Genomic DNA, 20,463 nt, shown 5'->3' on the forward strand with positions numbered 1-20,463 from the left:
AGTGTCCGACAACCCCTAATGAAGAGAGTTTAATTTGAACATATTTCATTCCTTTGATCAGGCTTGGGCACAAGTAAACACGACTTAGCACGCCCGCTCCCATAGATATCCATGTATGGTTAATACAATACATACATTAAGTGACAGAAAGGAAAGAAGAGAAATAGAGAAACGTATGTACATCATATCATTGCTCACTCCCACCTGTTTGTTTTCATCATATTTTGTGTGTACATTCCTGAATATGTTTTCGTTTACAAGCTGCATTGCCAACTAGCGTCAAGCCGATACTATCGCTACAAGTATCTTTCACAAGTAGCAATAGTGATTGCATCAATTCGTTTCTTTCTAATTTGAACAGGGGCGGCGGGGTAGCCTTGTGGGTAAAGCTTTGGCTCGCCACGCCGAAGATCCGGGTTCGATTCTATGGGTACAATGTGTGAAGCCCATTTTTCGGTGTCCCCCGTGATACTGCTGGAATTTTGCTAAAAGCGGCGTAAAGCCATACTCACTCACTCTAATTTGAACATTAAATGAAACAAATGATATGAGTTTTCACATGTGCTGCCACCGTGCCCCATCGCTTATGTGAAATCTGTGCGAATGGGTTGGGTGCTGACCATCAAACTCGCGGCAGGTCTAGGACTCTAACCGACAGAGGAATAAGTCACAAAGAATTAGACCAACTGAGCTCACCGTCACATTCTACAAGAACTACCCAGAAATAAACAACTTTCGTTCTCAAAGGTTTTGATCTATTTGTATGAACAGGAGCAATTGCGAGTGTAACAGCAAGGTGAACAGCTATATTTTGCCGCATGTCCACACCCTAAACTGCTAATTTAACCTGCATTCTCAACTACCTTGGAAGTATACAAGCTGAGCATCCTCCTTTCTTATCTGCACATCCATGTCATGAAACACCCCGGGATCTACATGAGAAACGCCCTTTACTGTCATTACCCGTATTCAACATTGAACTACAAATACCAGGTCAACTCAAGCAGAACGTCATGATGATCTCAACAGGAAGGGTCAAATTTAGTTCAGTCAACGTCACGTGTTTATGGAGCAGTAAATGCGGAGGTGACTGTCATGGACTAGACTCACATGTAGTCCCTTGAAATAAATCTACTTTAAATATACATTAACAAAAATTTTAAAAATCCAAATGGAGCCCAGAACAATCCTTAATTTCAGGCTGAGGCAATCTAGACTTGTCAAATCATTCCAGACTTGATGTAGACTTTTTTAATTTGTGTCTCTAGGATCTGGGAGACAGACTAGTCATGGACCAGTGTCAGCCTGACGTTCAACGTCTCGTTCTAGGGACACGGGTGGCCCAGATGTATGTGCAGGTTCCTCTCGGTCGTGTCAGGATCCGATCTAGGGTTCAAATTCGCCTTGATTATGATCCTTGGTGTGTTCGCTCAGTATCCATTGTTTTCACCAAAGTGGTAAACATCTATGGCCTGTGTTACTTCGGGCTTTGCTCCCACATGAAGCAGACTGATATAACTGAAACACGGTTCATGCAGTGGGCGTCAAACAACAAATTCGCTCACCATCTCGCAATTTGACCATAACTTTTGCGATCCTTAAACCAAAATGACTCACTCATCCCTTCCTTCACTAAGAGGAAAAGAGAAGTTTGTTTTCTTTATCTGTTAGTTCCCCACTATGTCGATTAGGAATTTTCTGTATAAACAAATGTCCAAAAGTTTACCCTTTAAAAATGAAGGTCGTTTTCTGCATCCACCGAGATGATGCTAAATGTACATCTGTAGATTGTTTTCGTGAACATCCCACACATGATGTGACACTCCATAAATCTAAACTGTCAACTTTCATTATGACCCTTCTTAGAATATTTGACCCGGGGTAGAATAGGTCTTCAGCAACCCATGCTTGCCGTAAAAGGCGACTATGCTTCTCGTAAGAGGCGACTAACGGGGTTGGGTGCTCAGGCTCCCTGACTTGGTTCGTGCATGTCATCGATCCCAATTGCGTGGATCGATGCTCATGATATTAATCACTGGATTGTCTGGTCCAGACTCGATTATTTACAGACCGCCGTCATATAGCTGGAATATTGCTGAGTGCGGCGTTAAACAACCAACCAACCAATCTTAGAATATTGTGTATTCGGTATGACAACCTTCAGACACTTGAATTCAACCAATATATGCAGAAGGTTTTCAAAAACATTTCACATGTGTTACCAAATGTACACAAAGAGAACGCCACAAGCGCAGATAAAGCAAATATCGCGACATTAGCACAGTAGGACATTAAGCATGTATTTCAAGCACTTGTAAAAATGGGGAACAACTCATCTTTGATTTGACTTTGAAAACATATTTGATTGATGCATCAAACGTTCCTACCTAGTGCTTCAGTCAAGAGATCAAACTCAAATGTTACCAAAGGCTTTCAAGTGTATTTGACGTCTAACCGCCCCACCCAACCACACATTTTAGTAATATATTATTCTTTTCAATTTCAGTTGCCGCAAGATGCTCTACCAGTTTTGAATGTGTTCTATTTCCATTTTATCAAATCCTCGCCATCATAATTGTTGACGTAGGCGTAAGCACACAAAGTAAACTATAGTTATGAATGTATGTGTGTTTGTAGAAGAGTCGGTATGTGTTTACTCCACGGATGAGAAGATACATCTTGTGTGCCTTGTAATTACAGTTTGTGATGCGGAGTTGAGTAGGTCTGCAGACAATGTATTTTATTATTGTGTACAGATTAAAATAAAAATGGAGCAAAGAGGGTTTGGGTGATCCTGGCACAGTCAGGCTGGTTAGGCTCATCATCAGCTCAGGGCCCTTGCTTCATCTACACGCAGCCCAGACAGCGTATGAGACTAAAAGGAAGCGCCGCCTAGTCGAACCCACCCGGAACTTTTCGGAGATTGTGAAGACTCCCCAACACTGGAGCCTTCTGCATTACCCAGATTGTCAGAAGGGCTGTATTCCTGGTAGCAAACCCGGGTACTCTCCAAATGTCAGTCAACAGATTGGGGGGTACCAAAACCCAAGGCAAAGATAACAATGGGGAGTCGGACAACTTGGGGACTCCCAAGGATGCAAGCGTGACATTTCGAAATCAAGGTCCACATATTTGCCATGTTTTTTTCTGAATCTTGTCAATCACATTAGTGTCAAAAGGGACAGAGAATTCAATAATATATATGATTTCATTGGTTTTATCAGAAAGGACAAGATCAGGTTTGTTGGTCTGGATACGTCCGAGGCTGTAAACGGGCCTATTCCAATTTTTGTATTTATCATTTTCCATGACGCCCTCCGCATAATCTGGGTAGTACCATTGATGGACCTCTATCTCACAACCACAAGCATAGCGAAGACGGTAAGAAAAGGATCGAGAAACTCCATCATGTCGCGTAAGATACAGCTGTGCCACAGCTGGGTATCCACCCTCAGGCCGGAGAACTCATTCCGACAGGGTTATTTCAAGGTTGTGGGATGTGCATGGACACACCGGTGATGTGAGCATAGGGCTTTGTCGTGGTATAGAGCATCAGATATGATAAATAACGTGAACATTATTACCGATCATCATCAAGCATAAACAATTGTCCATAACAGACAGGCGATTAAATGATGGAACTGTGCACAATCTGCTGCCTTCTAGATTTGAAAGTTGTCGCCCAACTATTTTTATCAAGATGACTACTCGAAACAAAGTGGACACTTGCGAATAAACGAATAAAGTGGACACGGTGTCATGACATCAGGTAGCTGCATCACTCACGTTTGTCATTGACGATTCGAGGTTCCATTTCGACTACAGATGTCCAATGGTTCAGTGATGGTTTGGCCATCACAGTCAGCTACAGGACAGGTTTCAATCGTCTTTATGGTGAACTTCAAGGGGTTCGTTATCGGCAGGTTTAAGGCCATGGTACCACTTTTGCGTTAGATTGGACCACATTTCGCATTCCAGCAGGACAACGCCAGACCACACAACTCGTGTGCCAATGGATACTTCTAGGAATGGGTACATCCGGGTACTACCTTGACCAGGTGGAAGTCCTGACCTCAACCTCATTTTTTCATCCTACGAAGATATCAAAGCGCGTCATACGACGCGCTCAAAAGTTGTTTGATCAAGGTTACAGCATTCTGGGGTCTCAGCAAAGCTTTCAAAATGTTTTATGGTTGACATGTGGAGAACATATCAAAGTTTTACACATTTGTGACAAATTGATGTCTGGTGCAGTTCCCTTTTAAGACTTTTGACCTTATTATGTTCCGGTGTTTTTTCAGGTGAACACTTGTCTTGCCTTTGCATGTGTTTGTTACGTGTGCCACCGGTGTGACAGGATACGCTCACCTTTTCGCCAACACCTGGTGTCATCAGTATTTGGTAGTGATTCATCAACAAATGCTCATGATACAGTCGGAATCGTACACTCGAATCTGTTTTTAGCAGATACTTCTTTTGGTCATGGAAATGGTCGCTTTTATTTATCTAAGGAATGAACTTGGACGCCATGTCCGCCAACTTCATGTAGCGCCGCACAATGAAGACGGACTCTTTGTTCCTCATAGTTTGGAGTAGCTGCAGGTAACCAGTGCGAACCCCCCCCCCCCCCCCCCACCGAAAGGCAGTTGTGAGGGTCCAGAGAGTCACATTTATATGGAGTTATATAGGAGTTATCATTCACACTGATGTCAAACATGTTAAACATTACTTGCCCATGAAGAGATCACCCGTTTTATAACCAAAGTCGCTGGGATTAAACACCCAGTGCAATATACTAACCTCACATGGCATTGTTTCGCCAGTATGTCTTGCAACGTACGTCATGGGGTATTGTGAAGTGTTTGTAAACAAGGCGATCGTAGCGTAACGACAGTCGTATGTCTGTGTTAAAGTATGTTACGATTGCCTTGTGAAACAGACGCCTGAATTCTAAAGGTGGGCCGTTGTATGATATTAAATTAATAAATGTTTGAAGTATTATTCTGTAAAACCCAAATTGACTGTGGATTGCTTAGATGTCTTACTATGCACTCACGACTGTGAAATTTAAAAAAAGGTTTTTAACGTCAAGTAATAAACCAAACATACCAATATACCAAACTCGCTTCCGTGTAATACCTATTTGATGAAACTCGTGGATAGTTCTGTTTGTTAAACATGTTAAATATTGTTATAGCCAACGACCATGCCATAAATTATACACATTAGAGATATTAATTTAACCAGACATTGCCTAAATCTAAAAAGTCCTTCCAAAGCGCATAATTGATTGAAGGGGAAGAAAGGGTAGCATTATTATGGAGACGGAAAATTCCACGCTATCTAAAGCACATGTATAGAACCAGATATATGTGAATAGTTCGTCATTAACTTTGTCACAATTACATAAAGAATGCACATCTTTCGTTGGTTCTCCAATCGATAAATTGTTTTGAAGGATCATACAGTCCAGTCAATATTTGCATCACCGTTGCCATTGCAAATGCCGTCACCATGTGCTGGCTTCTATTTCCAAACATGTTGTTCATCCATAACTGCAACTCAAATTCTATAAGACCATTAATTTATGAACACATTCTTTCAACACTCATGTTATTGATTTAATTCATAGAATTTACAAAGCGATTATGGATGCTACGGCGCTGATGAAAACAAATAGACGCTACAGATGACGACGTATTTTAAATCGATCTTTGCAGTCGGGCGATTATTTATTCATCGCAAGTAACACCCGCTGCTAAGACACGTCGTATGGCAGAGTTACATAATGCAGTGTCGGGGTATTATGGTATTCCAGCAATATGTGTTGGCTGGGGTGTCTCAATGATTACCTTTAACACACATCAAACAACTGTGTTGGGAGGGGAGGGGAGGGACGTTGGCTGTTGGCTGTGGGATGATGGGTGATGGTTTTGGGATGAGGATGGGGATGGATCTGGGGGTGGTTAGATATGAGGGTGTGTGTGAAGGGGTGTGGCTTGGGGGTAATCACAGACCCTAAATGTTCATCAAAAATAAAATTACATCATCAGAAAACTTTCTGGTCGCCCCTTAGCTCACTTAAACTACAGTAAAATTCACACGGCAGACTTCACAGTTGCCCTCTAGAGTAAGGATACACACGGTAAGTTAAACTAGTAGTTATGGAAAAAATACTTTGTCGAAGATAACGCATGGCTTTATATCGCCGTCTGGTAGTTTGGTCGCGAAGAAGTTGTGAAAGCTGAGATGATTGATCTAAATATCGAAGCATTTTGAATGAATCGATGCTTATATAGCATGGGCGTTTGTTCGAAACTTACTCTAGCCTGATAATTTGTCTTGGTTTGTCAACCTGCGTTCGTAGGTTTCAGAAAAGTGGTCATCGTCTAAGACATGCTTCACTTCGGGCTTTCCTCCCACATTTAGCAAACTCGCCATGACATAATTGAAACACTATTCAAAACGGCGTTAAATCCAACTCACCCATCACAGGACACAGAATATGATGAACATGTTTACCAGGAAAGCCTAAACTGTGGCAAGGCAAACGCTATACAATATTACATATATTTATGATCCCAATATTTCATTGTAATCTTATATTAGCCAATGCATTCCAACTATCGCCATTATGTCATTATCTCAAACAACGTCTGATGCTACTTGCAATGTCTCAAGTATCACCCAATATTGACAGTAACCCAAACAATGGCAGTTGGCACTGGATACATATCAAGCCACTTATATTACGTTTAATTGTGAATCCTTGCTAATAAGCTGTTTATTGAGTGAAGCTGTTGTAAGTGTTTATGATTTTATGTTTGAGATATTGGACGTTTTTCCTTTCCTGTTAAGCAATATGTGTTACTTAACAACAGTTGTCACTTGTCTAAAACTTGTCTAAAACTTGTCTAAAACTTGTCTAAAATTAATTGTGAACTGTGTTATGTTCGTACACTATACGTGTATATAATAGAGTGAAAGCCCGTTTAACCAGACCCCGCTAATCTGGAAACCCCAAATGCGAACTATTATTATTTGGAAGACACTCTAAAGGGACATTACTGTTACCCGTGTTTGCTAATCATGAAACTAGCAATTCCGCACATTTTCACTGGGATCCGAATAACGAGGTATCGTTGTTTAAGGCTATATAAAGGGCAGGGCGGGACATGCTCAACCTTTCGCGAACACCTAGCGTCATCAGTGATCCATTCAAATACTTTTCACCACTATTTTGACTGATACGCCCGGTGGAATCTGTTTCGATGGATAACCGGGACTGGTTAGTTTCAGGCGTTTTATATCAACTAATATAACATATTACCTATGAAATAATTACCTTGGTTGGTGAATGTCATGGTATCCCACTTGCGTGGATCGATGCTCATGATATCAATCACTGGATTGTCTGGTCTAGACTCGATCATTTACAGACCCCCGCATATAGCTGGAATATTGCTGAGTGCGGCGTTAAACAAACAAACAAACAAACAAACAAACATCATGAGCAGACATTTCCTAATAATACAAACATACTTAAGTTTCAAAGGCGTTTCCATGACTCCATCCAATAGCACAGTCATTCACCGTCACACGGAGAGTTGGTGTACTGAGAAACATTACCAAGAAAACTGGGCATACAATTTGCAGAGCGCTGGGAGTTTCCTTTGTGTATCCGTGGGAAGAGACTTCAGTACGGCAAGTCATTAGGGTCATTCAGCTTATGGCCAATGCCAAACCTATCAATTTGGATGTCCATACCTACGTGTCGGTGACGGTGAAGAGCCAGAAAGGCACCCATGACATTATAACCACCTGGGTACCAATTTTTTAAAACAAATTTGAAAGAAATAAACCCAAATTGATATTATGTTTGCAAAAGAGTCGACGGTATATCTTCAAACAATTGTTTTTCAATTTATATCATATTGTATGTGAATCCAGTTTTTAATTTCTATCAACCGATCATGTATTTTTGGATTAAAATGAAAAACAATTATACCGGTTTTCATGAATGATGTCAACCTGCATATTAAAAGAAATTATCTGCAGAATCGAGCAGAATAACCTTGAAGCTCTTGTAACTCTGGTCAGAAATCCCTTTGAAGCATGATGTCCTTAAAGACTATTGACCTCGTGGCTTTCTGTGGCATTCTTTATGGTAAGTGTAACCATTTATACAAGAAAAAAGGTTTAACTTTAACATTATTATGACTGTTTGTGCTCATATGACCATGACATTTACGATAAAAAATAATCGAAAAGATTATTTTTTTCCCTAAACATAATTTTATATTGATATATTTGCAACTGCGGCAAATATTTGAGATCTTTTTCAGAAACATAACACATATATCTATATTTATTATGACAATAATACACCAGGGGATTTTCGTTTACATTTTGAAAAAACAACAAACTGTTTTTATCATGGTTTATTTTTATTTAGCTGGTTGAAAGTAAATTTCTCTCAAGTTTAGATACAGGTCCAAATCGACTTTCAGGCATATTTGCATATTGAATATTAGTCATCGGATTATATAGGAGAATAGTTAGCGGCGTTCGTCTTTGTTTTTTGTGTATGGTTTTTAAAATAATACATTCCTTATTAATATTTGAATCGAAGTAGGTAGTTCTAGCGTTTGGTGTAGTCTTTCCGTACTTAATGTTCCAGGCTCTACTGGACTGTACTTTACAATAAATGGATAGGTTGAGCTTTTGGACTTTTTATTTTTTAATTTTCTTGACCAACTGACCTGATTTTTTTGGCCACATTTTCGTGAACCCCCAAAATAAACGTCTGGCCTTTCGAGCCCTCTTTCTCTGTCAGATAAAATCTCAGCTGAATATGGATATTCATCGTAAGAACAAAGCTGAAGGCTCTGGTCCAATGAGCGTTCGTCAGTTAAGTCACGTGCAGTACATTTATTTCCTGATAATGTACTCCCAACCAATACAGTTATACAACAGTCTAGTGGATGGGGCGAGTGCCTGGAGAGCGGAAGGCAGCTGGTTCGCTCCCCGGCGATGTATATATTACTTTAGTAAAGGCTGAGAATATCTAGCACACAATAAAACATGTCATGAAATACACGAAAACACGTCATGGCATACACGAAAACACGTCATGACATACACGAAAACAGGTCATGACATACGCGAAAACACATCATGACATACGCGAAAACACGTCATGACGTAACGAAAACACGTCAAGACATACACGAAAACACGTCATGACATACATGAAAACACGTCATGACATACACGAAAACACGTCATGACATACACGAAAACACGTCATGACATACATAAAAACACGTCATGACATACAAGAACACACGTCATGACATACACGAAAACATGTGATAACATGTCAAAATAGCTTGACAATGATCTCTTTTTATGCAAATGTCGACATGTATTTAGTATCTTAAAACGCTTTAGGTCTACTTTTTATCACCGACGGCGCAATGATATTCCAGACAATTGAAACGTTTATGTTAAGTTAGGTTCTTAGGTTTTGAAAATGAGAGAACTTGTCCCGTCCCATCTTCCCGAGGCAGGGGAGTTAACTGACTATAAAAGTCCAGTTTCCACCCTTGCCGAACTCGGCTAGTATTATGGAGTTACATTTTGGCTGGACTAACGAGTCTATACATAGTCCAATCAAAATCGCGCAATGAAATCGAAATCCGATTTGTAAACTGTCGTGCTGATTTTGGTCGATTGCAGGACTTGCTAGCATGTGCACTGCCAACTCGTTGTCAACAGATATTTTCCAAATCTTTTCATGATTTTAATCAAGGTGCTCACGTGATTTGATGCACTTTGCGATGTAGGACCCATTTTATCACAATATAGATCTTGATTATCGTCTTGACTGGGCGCCACCGTTTTGTTTGAAGCAAATGCCAGTGATACGAGAGTAGGAATCTGATTGGTCCATAGGAGAGGTTTAAAAGGGACATAACTCGTAGTAACCACTGGTGGCGCTACGATCGAGCCCAGGAATTCCAGCCTAGTTCGGCAAGGGTGGAAACTGGACTTTCAAAGTCAGTTAACTCCCTTGCCTCGGGAAGAAAACGCCAGCCGTTTTGACGAACACCTGGTGTCATAACTGTTTCATCACAGAGAGTCGTGGGTGTAGGAGCTCTTGAATATGTTACACACACTTTGCATGGGCTATGTTTCTTGTCTAGTGATAGATATAAGAAATGATAAATACTCATGCCTGATTATCTTGTGTACCTTGCTCTGACTGCAAAGGGGTGGTCGGGTAGCGTAGTGGTTAAAGCGTTGGCTCGTCACGCCGAAGACCCGGGTTCGATTCCCGACATGGGTACAACGTGTGAAGTCCATTTCTGGTTTCCCCCCCGTGATATTGCTGAAATATTGCAAAGAGAACAATCCCCGCTTTGAACAGTATTCCAGTTATATCACGGCGTGTCAGCTTGATGTGGGAGGAAATCCCAAGTAGATGCAGGTCTCAGATGTTTACCACTTGAAACCACGAGCACGGGTCTGATGCTGACAAACCGGGATTCGAACACAGCGAACTGCGGCGCCGGCGATGACTCGGCAACCCATGCTCTTTACTGTCTTTGTTCAACGTTGTGTTTGTGAATGACACTCAGGACTTCGTGGAATGTGTACGAGATACCGAGGACCGCCTCCGTGGTCTACTGATAGAGCGTCCGCCCGGAGATCCCCGGCCGCGTCATACCAAAAGACGTTAAAAGATGGTACTTGTATTTCCCTGTCTGGCGCTCGGCATTAATTGGCTAAAACAAGGACTGGTCGGCTCGGAGTCAGTATACTGTGTCTGAGTGGGGTATTCATGTTAAACTGCGGCATGGTATCTCAGTGGGCTAGCACTATAAATCGGCATCAGTCTGGACTAGTACAAGCAGCCACACAAACACACACACGTACATGCACGTCGCTATATAAGTGCAATAATCTTGGACGCGACGTTAAACCCAATTTCACCTCACCTCACCTACGAGATACAGTTTTGATAGTTTCAATCAAGATAAAGACTTACATTTTGACAAAGGGGATCTTGTGAGATGTAGTGTATGTATTCGTATGCTACCTTCCGAAATCTGCCACTGACAGAATGACTTTTATGGAATTCTGTAATATTGCTGTTACTCATATTCCCTCAAAATGAGGGTTTGATAAACACCGTTTTGAATGGTATCTTAGTTATTTCACAGATGTGGAAGAAGGCCCAATCAGATGCGAGTCTTCCACCTTCACTACTTTGGTGAAACCTCAGAGCACGGGTGCTCACAAACCTAAAAATATAACCAAGACAAACCAGGAATCGAACCCAGGATCGTAGGTTCCTGGCACGTCTAGGGGACGCAACTCGCAAACGGCTGACCACCTGTTCCTTTAAGGGAAGCGCATATGTGGCAGAGTGAATTTCGGTAACTGAAATGTATTTTCAACTCATAAAGGGGCGGTTGGTAACTAAATAGTTAAAGCGTTCAATCATTGAACAAAATATCCAGCATCTATTTCCAAAATGACTACAATGTGGAAAATTATGTTTTGGATTACCCCACTGTACTTCCACCGGGCCATTGACTTATATGGAGGTATCCGTAGAACCGGACTGTGCCGTGGATCGGGATCCTGACGAGACTAGAAAGTTAGCCATGTCTTAACTTGTGTTTGTCAACAAAACAATTTCTGTACTCTATGGACTGGGCTCATCTTAAACAGGGGGCGTTTCAATTTCAAGAATAAATTTATAACTTTTACGAAATTCAAACTTCAAAAGCGTAAATAAAAATGTGAGAGTTGTAAACATTTCTACAACGCCCAATTCAATACTACATGTTTTCAAAAGCACACATGCATACCTTTTTTGTCTCTGAATAATTTCAAAAGGCGACTGGAGAGTAAAATACCATTGATTGTGTCTTCATATCACTTCAGTCTGAATCGGTTGCTTGCAAAATACCCACCACCACCAGCAACCCTCCCCCCATACCCCCCCCCCCCCCCCCACCCCCCCCATCATCACCACCACCCATCCCACCCCACCCCACCCCACCCCACCCCACCAAACATAATTGACAAAGAAGACCTTGATGCAAGAAGGACATAGGACTAAACACTGTTGACAGTGAGCGTTGCAGGTATGGAGGGAACCCAATGACGACGCACGTTGGGCAAACATCTATTGATTGAGATGCGAGGGAAGGGTTTCGCGTCAGGCATCATCGTATCGGGCCAAGGATATCTCGTTCAGCAACAACAAAGTTGTATAGCATCTCGACCGTCAGCTCTGGTGATGTGCGATTAGTAAGAGCGACGCGTTCAACCGGGCGACTTTTCAATTGCTTCAAGCTTTCGTTGGTCCCCATGAGTGCCTGGTTGTTATTCTGGCTGACTGAATCTTCTATCTGGCGAAACTACTTCACATTTCGTCGTCACAAAACGTTGTGTTCTTTTTGAAAGTTTCTCAAATGCAAACGGCATTGAACAAGGTCGTCCTTGTATATATTACTACAACTACTAAGGCTATTTCTATAGCGTCACATCAGTTCCACATCACTGAGGGACACGCTCAATGTGTGTGTGTAGTGGACTAAATACCTTTAGCACTGACGCACAAAAAGGAAACTGTCGTTTTGCAAACAATATTTGTGTCATTTCTATGACTTCCATATTATATAAAATAATGTTCCCAATACGCTTCACAAGTACACGTTGGAGAAGTAGTTGCATGCAGAGCTATTTCGGACAGTTTCCTTCTTAAAATATTTCAAGATCAACAAATCATGGATAATTGTCCTTGATATTTACATAGACCTCCCTAATAGCATCTGTCCAGAAGCGTCTGGATTAACGGAGTCGAAATGTTGTTTATGTCAATTCAAGAGAGTTAAGCACACGTCTATTTATTTCGCCTGCAGTAAGCAGCAACGTGGATGCGATAAACGCAATGTTACATGACCGTCACTCTAAACCCTATTGAGTCACCTGCGTAAAGGGTCACTGAATAAGTATCAGTGTGTTATAAGAGAACAGTTATCATCACGGTGTATAAACTTCATGTTGAAAAAGCCCAAAAGAGACGAAGATCGAAGGTGTTTATTATTTGAAAAACGGACAACATGGGCAGACGACCCAAGAGTGGTTATGCGAGTGTGGTATGCATACCAGTTAGGATAAGAAGAAATGAGATATGTCATTTTTGTAACCAAAATAAGTTAGCGTGATGAGGTAGAAACTACATTGGAATGTTGATCCTTACCTTGACATCTGTTTGAACTAAAGGTGGAGTATTTATTATCGTTATCCAGCATAAAATGTTTTTATTACAATTAGATTAAGCATCCTTCGGTATGACATCCATCAATAAAAAATAACTTATTTTACTGTGAAATGTTCCTATGGTAATGTAGTTCTTAAGGGATTGACAAACAAGAGATCACCTCAGCTATAAGAGGCGACATTAATGAAGGACGGGTATGTTTACCTGGAAAAGTACCCGTGTTGTGATGCCTCGCTAACTGGTTCAGGCAGCCGTCCACGCCCTATACCATCTATTAATAAACCCGCTAAACACGATCTGCATGTTATTGTCATCTACTAGTTTGACGTTACAAGTTTCAACATCGCCATGTAAGGTCTCCTCGGTAGGCCGACCTTGCACAATTTCCTCGGAAAATACACACTAGGGGTATCGAGTGGCGGTTATCGTCAGTACTATCTTTTGTATCTCTCTGTGAATGTGTTGAAATATATACTTCAAAATCTTCAACGCGTTAAACCTTTACAGAAAAGGAGGGAAATTTGAAATAAAAATCTTAAGATGATAATTAAGATGACGATCGCAGTTACTGCTGCCTTAATGAAAGTAGATCTGTTTGTTTCCGCTCTTCTGTCTGATAAGTATCTTGTTTACTGCTTGTCTTCTATCTGAATGGGGTCTGTTTGTTTCTGTTCTTCTGTCTGAATAGGATATTGTTTTCTGTCTTGTCTAAATTGGATCTGTTTGTTTCTGCTTTTCTGTCCAAATAGGATAGTTTTCTGTCCTGTCTGAATTGGATCTCTTTGTTTCTGCTTTTCTGTCTCAATAGGATACTGTTTTCTGTCCTTCTGTCTAAATTCCACCTGTTTGTTTCAGCTGTTCTTTTGTCTGAATAAGATACAAGTATTTGTGTGTCTGAATATGATCTTTTTGTCAGTCCGATCGGTTCGGTTTGTTGTTTAACGCCGCACTCAGCATTGTCACTCCGAATATGACTTTTCATTTCAATGTTTTGGGGCGGCATGGGTGGCCCAGTCGTCTAAGGCGCCGCGATTCGCTGTGTAGAGTTGCGTCCCTTGGGCACGCCAGAAACCTATAATTGGGGGTTCGAATCCCTGTTCGCCCCGATTATGTTTCTAGGTTTGTCAGCACCATACCCGTGCTCGTGGGTTTCACCGAAGTTTTACGTCTGAGACCTGCGTCACTTCGGGCTTACCTCACACATTTAGCTGACACGCCGTGATAATACTGGACTACTGTTAAAAGCGGCGTTAAACCAAACTCACTCACTCATTCAATGTTTTTATGAATAGTAGCTTTCACTTTTTCTATCTGAGTAGTTTTACTGTACGTTGTCATCTTGGTCTTCGTGGTTTTAATATTTGTTTTTATTTATAACATTGTCTGCATCGGATCTGTTTGTCTGATCATTATCTCCAAGGATATGAGTAAATGTCCCTGACAATGATGCTATGTTGTTGTTTAAGGCCGCACTCAGCAATATCTCACCTGTATGGCGGTAAAATACACCAGACAAACCAGTGATTGGTGTTATGAGCAACGCCCAACATTGTTGGGTACGATGACACGCAACCAACATGTCCGAACCTGACCACCCGATCCACTGAGTCGCCTCGTACGACTAACATAGGTGCTAGGGGCATACCTATATTAACCCAAAATCCCAACTTGTGTATGTTTGTTGTGCGTCTGTCAGTGTGGTTGGTGTTTTGCTATGTGCATGAACCTTACTCAATGTCTTGATCGAGAATAGTAGTGAGTGCGTGAGTGAGTATGGTTTTATGCCGCTTTTAGCAATATTCCATCAATATCACGGCCGAAATGGGCTTCACACATTGTACCCATGTGGGGAATCGAACAGGGTCTTCGGCATGACGAGCGAACGCTTTAACCACTAAGCTACCCCACCGCCCCTGTTTTGATCGAGGTGATCTTCATGCTTACGTGCCCTATTGACAAGATTTTGATGTTTCAATCACCGCCGTCAATGCTGACTGTAGTAACACAAAGATTAAGGCATGTGTTAAAGGATTCAACATTCTGCCATCTGCCCAAAACACATCTGCATGTCCAGTCGACAAACTTAAAGGGCAAGTTCACACGGAAATTAACCTATTTTTCTTGTACTTTTTCCACATTAAAAGTGTTAACCTAGAAGTGTCATAGACAAAAATATAAAAATATCACAATTAATTAACATATTTTTCGCATTAAAACGATTTATATTTTTCACATTTACCAAGTGTTCTATTTCCATAACAAAAACACCATGGCTTATGCCCCTTGCAATATGACGTCATTGGTGCCAATTGATAAACATTATGACGTCATCATGCTTTGTTAGAGCCGCTTCACGTGGTGTAGGTCTAGGTGTGTGATTCTAGCCTCTCAGATGCCAGCCAGCATAGTGTTATGCTGAGTCACCACTGCGCCGGAGTGTGTCGTAGGCCATGTTGTTTTACCGCAAACTGGTACTTGATATCTTTTGCGTTGAGAATAGACAGGGACCCAGTTGAATTGGCACCAATTACGTCATAATCTAAGGGGGATAACTCAGGCCTGTTTAGCTCGAAAAACGAAGGCCTCATAACGGCATATCATTTTCACACTATTGTGAGCTTCCTACTTTCACTGTGAAAAAAATGAGTGTATATTTTCAAACACAGATACTAATTAATTCTAAAATTGCGTTTTGTTTAGAAAAAGAAAGAAAGTGATTTTTGCGTGTACACTTCCCCTTTAAAGGGAGCTGCACGTAAGTTATATTCTTTCACTGTCTGTGCGTATACTGAGTCTTAGACACAGCAGCGATCTGAACGAATGTATAAGAATTATGGGCTAGCATTCACAAAGTCAAATTCGGAACTTTTCTAAGTGATTCATATCACAGGGTTTAAGATTAATGAAATCCCAAAGTGACAAGTTTGAAGACGGTTTCTTGATAGAAAACGACGGGCTCGGGTAGGTGGTGACAAACCAAGGTTCATAATCGGGGCCATGGATAGCGGATCCTTGTAGCTAAGATACACAACTCTTCAGAGCCACATATTGTGGTATTCTACAAACGGCTGAAATATTGACTGACTGTTCTTAAGGGAAAGGGATCTCTATAACTGACAAATGAAAATACGTGAAAAAAACCTTTTCAGTTACAAAATACATTTTCAGAAAGTTCAAGGTTTTGAAGTTGTGCTTGGACGCTGAAGATGATGTTACTGAAGACTGTAAACCAGAGATCGGGATGGCCCTGAGGAAGTGCCGTTTGTGTATTTACAACAGATGTATTTGGTAACGCTCTAAGCTCTAAGCCACTCACTCACTCAGATATACCGTATTACGTATTCTGCTTTCACAAAAAGTACCTTTCTATTCTCATATGCAGTTTGATGTCTTGGGCATTCACATATACAGTGCCATGTCTTGGGCATTCACCTATACAGTGCCATGTCTTGGGCATTCACATATACAGTGCCATGTCTTGGGCATTCACATATACAGTGCCATTTCTTGGGCATTCACCTATACAGTGCCTTGTCTTGGGCATTCACATATACAGTGCCATGTCTTGGGCATTCACATATACAGTGCCATGTCTTGGGCATTCACATATACAGTGCCATGTCTTGGGTATTCATGTATACAGTGCCGTGTCTTGGGCATTCACATATACAGTGCCATGTCTTGGGCATTCACATATACAGTGCCATGTCTTGGGCATTCACATATACAGTGCCATGTCTTGGGCATTCACATATACAGTGCCATGTCTTGGGCATTCACATATACAGTGCCATTTCTTGGGCATTCACCTATACAGTGCCATGTCTTGGGCATTCACATATACAGTGCCATGTCTTGGGCATTCACATATACAGTGCCATGTCTTGGGCATTCACATATACAGTGCCATGTCTTGGGTATTCATGTATACAGTACCGTGTCTTGGGCATTCACATATACAGTGCCGTGTCTTGGGCATTCACATATACAGTGCCATGTCTTGGGCATTCACATATACAGTGCCATGTCTTGGGCATTCACATATACAGTGCCATTTCTTGGGCATTCACCTATACAGTGCCATGTCTTGGGCATTCACCTATACAGCGCCATGTTTTGGGCATTCACATATACAGTGCCATGTCTTGGGCATTCACATATACAGTGCCATGTCTTGGGTATTCATGTATACAGTGCCGTGTCTTGGGCATTCACCTATACAGTGCCGTGTCTTGGGCATTCACATATACAGTGCCATGTCTTGGGCATTCACATATACAGTGCCATGTCTTGGGCATTCACATATACAGTGCCATGTCTTGGGCATTCACATATACAGTGCCATGTCTTGGGCATTCACCTATACAGTGCCTTGTCTTGGGCATTCACATATACAGTGCCATGTCTTGGGTATTCATGTATACAGTGCCGTGTCTTGGGCATTCACCTATACAGTGCCGTGTCTTGGGCATTCACATATACAGTGCCATGTCTTGGGCATTCACATATACAGTGCCATGTCTTGGGCATTCACATATACAGTGCCATGTCTTGGGCATTCACATATACAGTGCCATGTCTTGGGCATTCACATATACAGTGCCATGTCTTGGGTATTCACACATACAGTGCCATGTCTTGGGCATTCACATATACAGTGCCATGTCTTGGGTATTCACATATACAGTGCCATGTCTTGGGCATTCACATATACAGTGCCATGTCTTGGGCATTCACATATACAGTGCCATGTCTTGGGCATTCACATATACAGTACCTTGTCTTGGGCATTCACATATACAGTGCCATGTCTTGGGTATTCACATATACAGTGCCATGTCTTGGGCATTCACATATACAGTGCCATGTCTTGGGCATTCACATATACAGTGCCATGTCTTGGACATTCACATATACAGTGCCATGTCGTGGGTATTCACACATACAGTGCCATGTCTTGGGCATTCACATATACAGTGCCCGCCACCCATCCCCTCCCTCTCCCTTATTATGAATTGTGAATATATTTATTTTATATTCAAATCCATTTCATCAGGACTCAATACTCCAAGGCATCAGCAAATATTAAATCTAACTATTTGTTTACTCCACCAATATCACTAATCCTGTATTGCAACTGTTCTATTTTCAGGAGTCTCAAGTCTCACGGTCACCATGTCCCTGTTAGCAGCTGTTTTCCTCTTGAGCTTCTTCAGAGCGTAAACACATAGTCTACAAACAGGTAAGGGGCTTGCCATTTAACATGGGTTGTTTGGGTCACTGCCGCTTCACAATATTTTCTCGGAAAAAAAAACCGAACAATGTTTGGAGACACACAATACTTTTCAATCCGTACTTAATTTTGCAAAACCCAGGCACAATTTCCTAGCATTTTATGGAACACATTATTCAATAAAAGGTATGTTGCTGTATGGCCCGGACAAGACCTTTCAAGCTCTATGGTCTTACCAGTACGCTAAAGTTTGGAATTAACTAGGTTTCTCTGGTATTTGGATTGTTATTGAAATATAATACAGTGAAATCATGTTAACGCGAAATAAATTATCGCAATACATCGATTACGCCGGTGAAATTGTATTTATCACTATGGTCCATTATGTTCGTGACTCGAATAACGGACAACTCACAAAAGTTGATATGGCCCCAAGGGATCGTATTAACCAAGCTTCATTGTGCATTTTGTTACCATTATGATTTGTGCATTTTGTAACCAATATGATTTGTGCATTTTGTTACCATTGTGATTTGTGCATTTTGTTACCAATATGATTTGTGCATTTTGTTACCAATATGATTTGTGCATTTTCTTACCAATATGATTTGTGCATGTTGTTACCAATATGATTTGTGCATTTTCTTACCAATATGATTTGTGCATGTTGTTACCAATATGATTTGTGCATTGTTACCAATATGATTTGTGCATTTTGTTACCAATATGATTTGTGCATTTTGGGGTATAAATAGTATTTGAGGGGAATATTGCACGATTGTTTTGCTCTTTCCAGATTCAACCATTTTCCTCCCCTAAATATGACTCTTCTTATGGACCATTGACGCCTGTTGGATGAAGAGACTAAACGGTCCATGAACTTGTCCATAAAGGATATGACTATATTGCGTGTTCAACATAGATCAACATTTAGGTGTACCCCGGCTGGAATAATTCCATAAGGTTACATTCATGTATTAAAGCGCTTTGTCTGAATTATTCCGTATCAAAATCTGTTTCATTGTAACCATTGGTTCTTATGATAAAGTTTCAGTGTGACCTCCGTCTGATGTGTCCGCCTATTTCGAACTGCAGATAACTCGATATATTTCGAGGTGAACAAGATTTCACTGTATATTTAGTACATGTGTGATCTTGCAGATAGCAAAAACAATCAACCACCCGATCTATTCAGTCGGCCTGTTAGTTTAGGTGGCTTGGGACCAATTGTAAATGGGAATTTCTACGAGGCAACTGAAATGTAGGCACATGCTTGTGATTAACTTGACCGTATCCTATTTAATATTTTGATAAAAATGACGATGATCAAAGAAATGCACCCCACGTTTCATTGCTGAACGTCCAAATGAAACATAGACACGCAAAAAAAAAATATGAGGATAGCAACTAGAACATGCTACAAATATTACCATTTTCCCGATATGCCTTTTAATGTGTAAAATAAATATGTTGTGATATCACTTATCATGTAATGATAAAAAATCTGTCAATATTTTAATAATATATTTTAAAATAAAGGACAAAAATACTGATGAAAACGAATAAGGGAGCAATGAAAAATACAGGGAAATAAGCTTTTTGTCAGCACATTTGAAATAGCGCGCATATAAATGTCACATGTCAGAATCAATTGTTGAGAGCCGTCATAACGCTTGAATATTGCTGAGTGTGGCGTTGAACAACAAACAGACAAATGTTTAGATGTGTTTGTGTGCATTGTTTCTAACGCGTGTTTGGTACCAACGAGTATTTGGTAAACAAGCCTTGGAACCCATGATATCATATCATTTTACTGTATCTAAAACTAAGTGTTACCGTGTTTATTTTCACCAGGTTATAGTTTATCAGCGCCCCATGAATACCTACAGTGTTTCACCACAATTGGGTGTTGACTAAATAGGTCAAC

Source organism: Haliotis rufescens, unplaced genomic scaffold (assembly GCF_023055435.1).
Source record: "Haliotis rufescens isolate VD_foot unplaced genomic scaffold, xgHalRufe1.0.p SCAF_4, whole genome shotgun sequence".
NCBI lineage: Eukaryota > Metazoa > Mollusca > Gastropoda > Lepetellida > Haliotidae > Haliotis > Haliotis rufescens.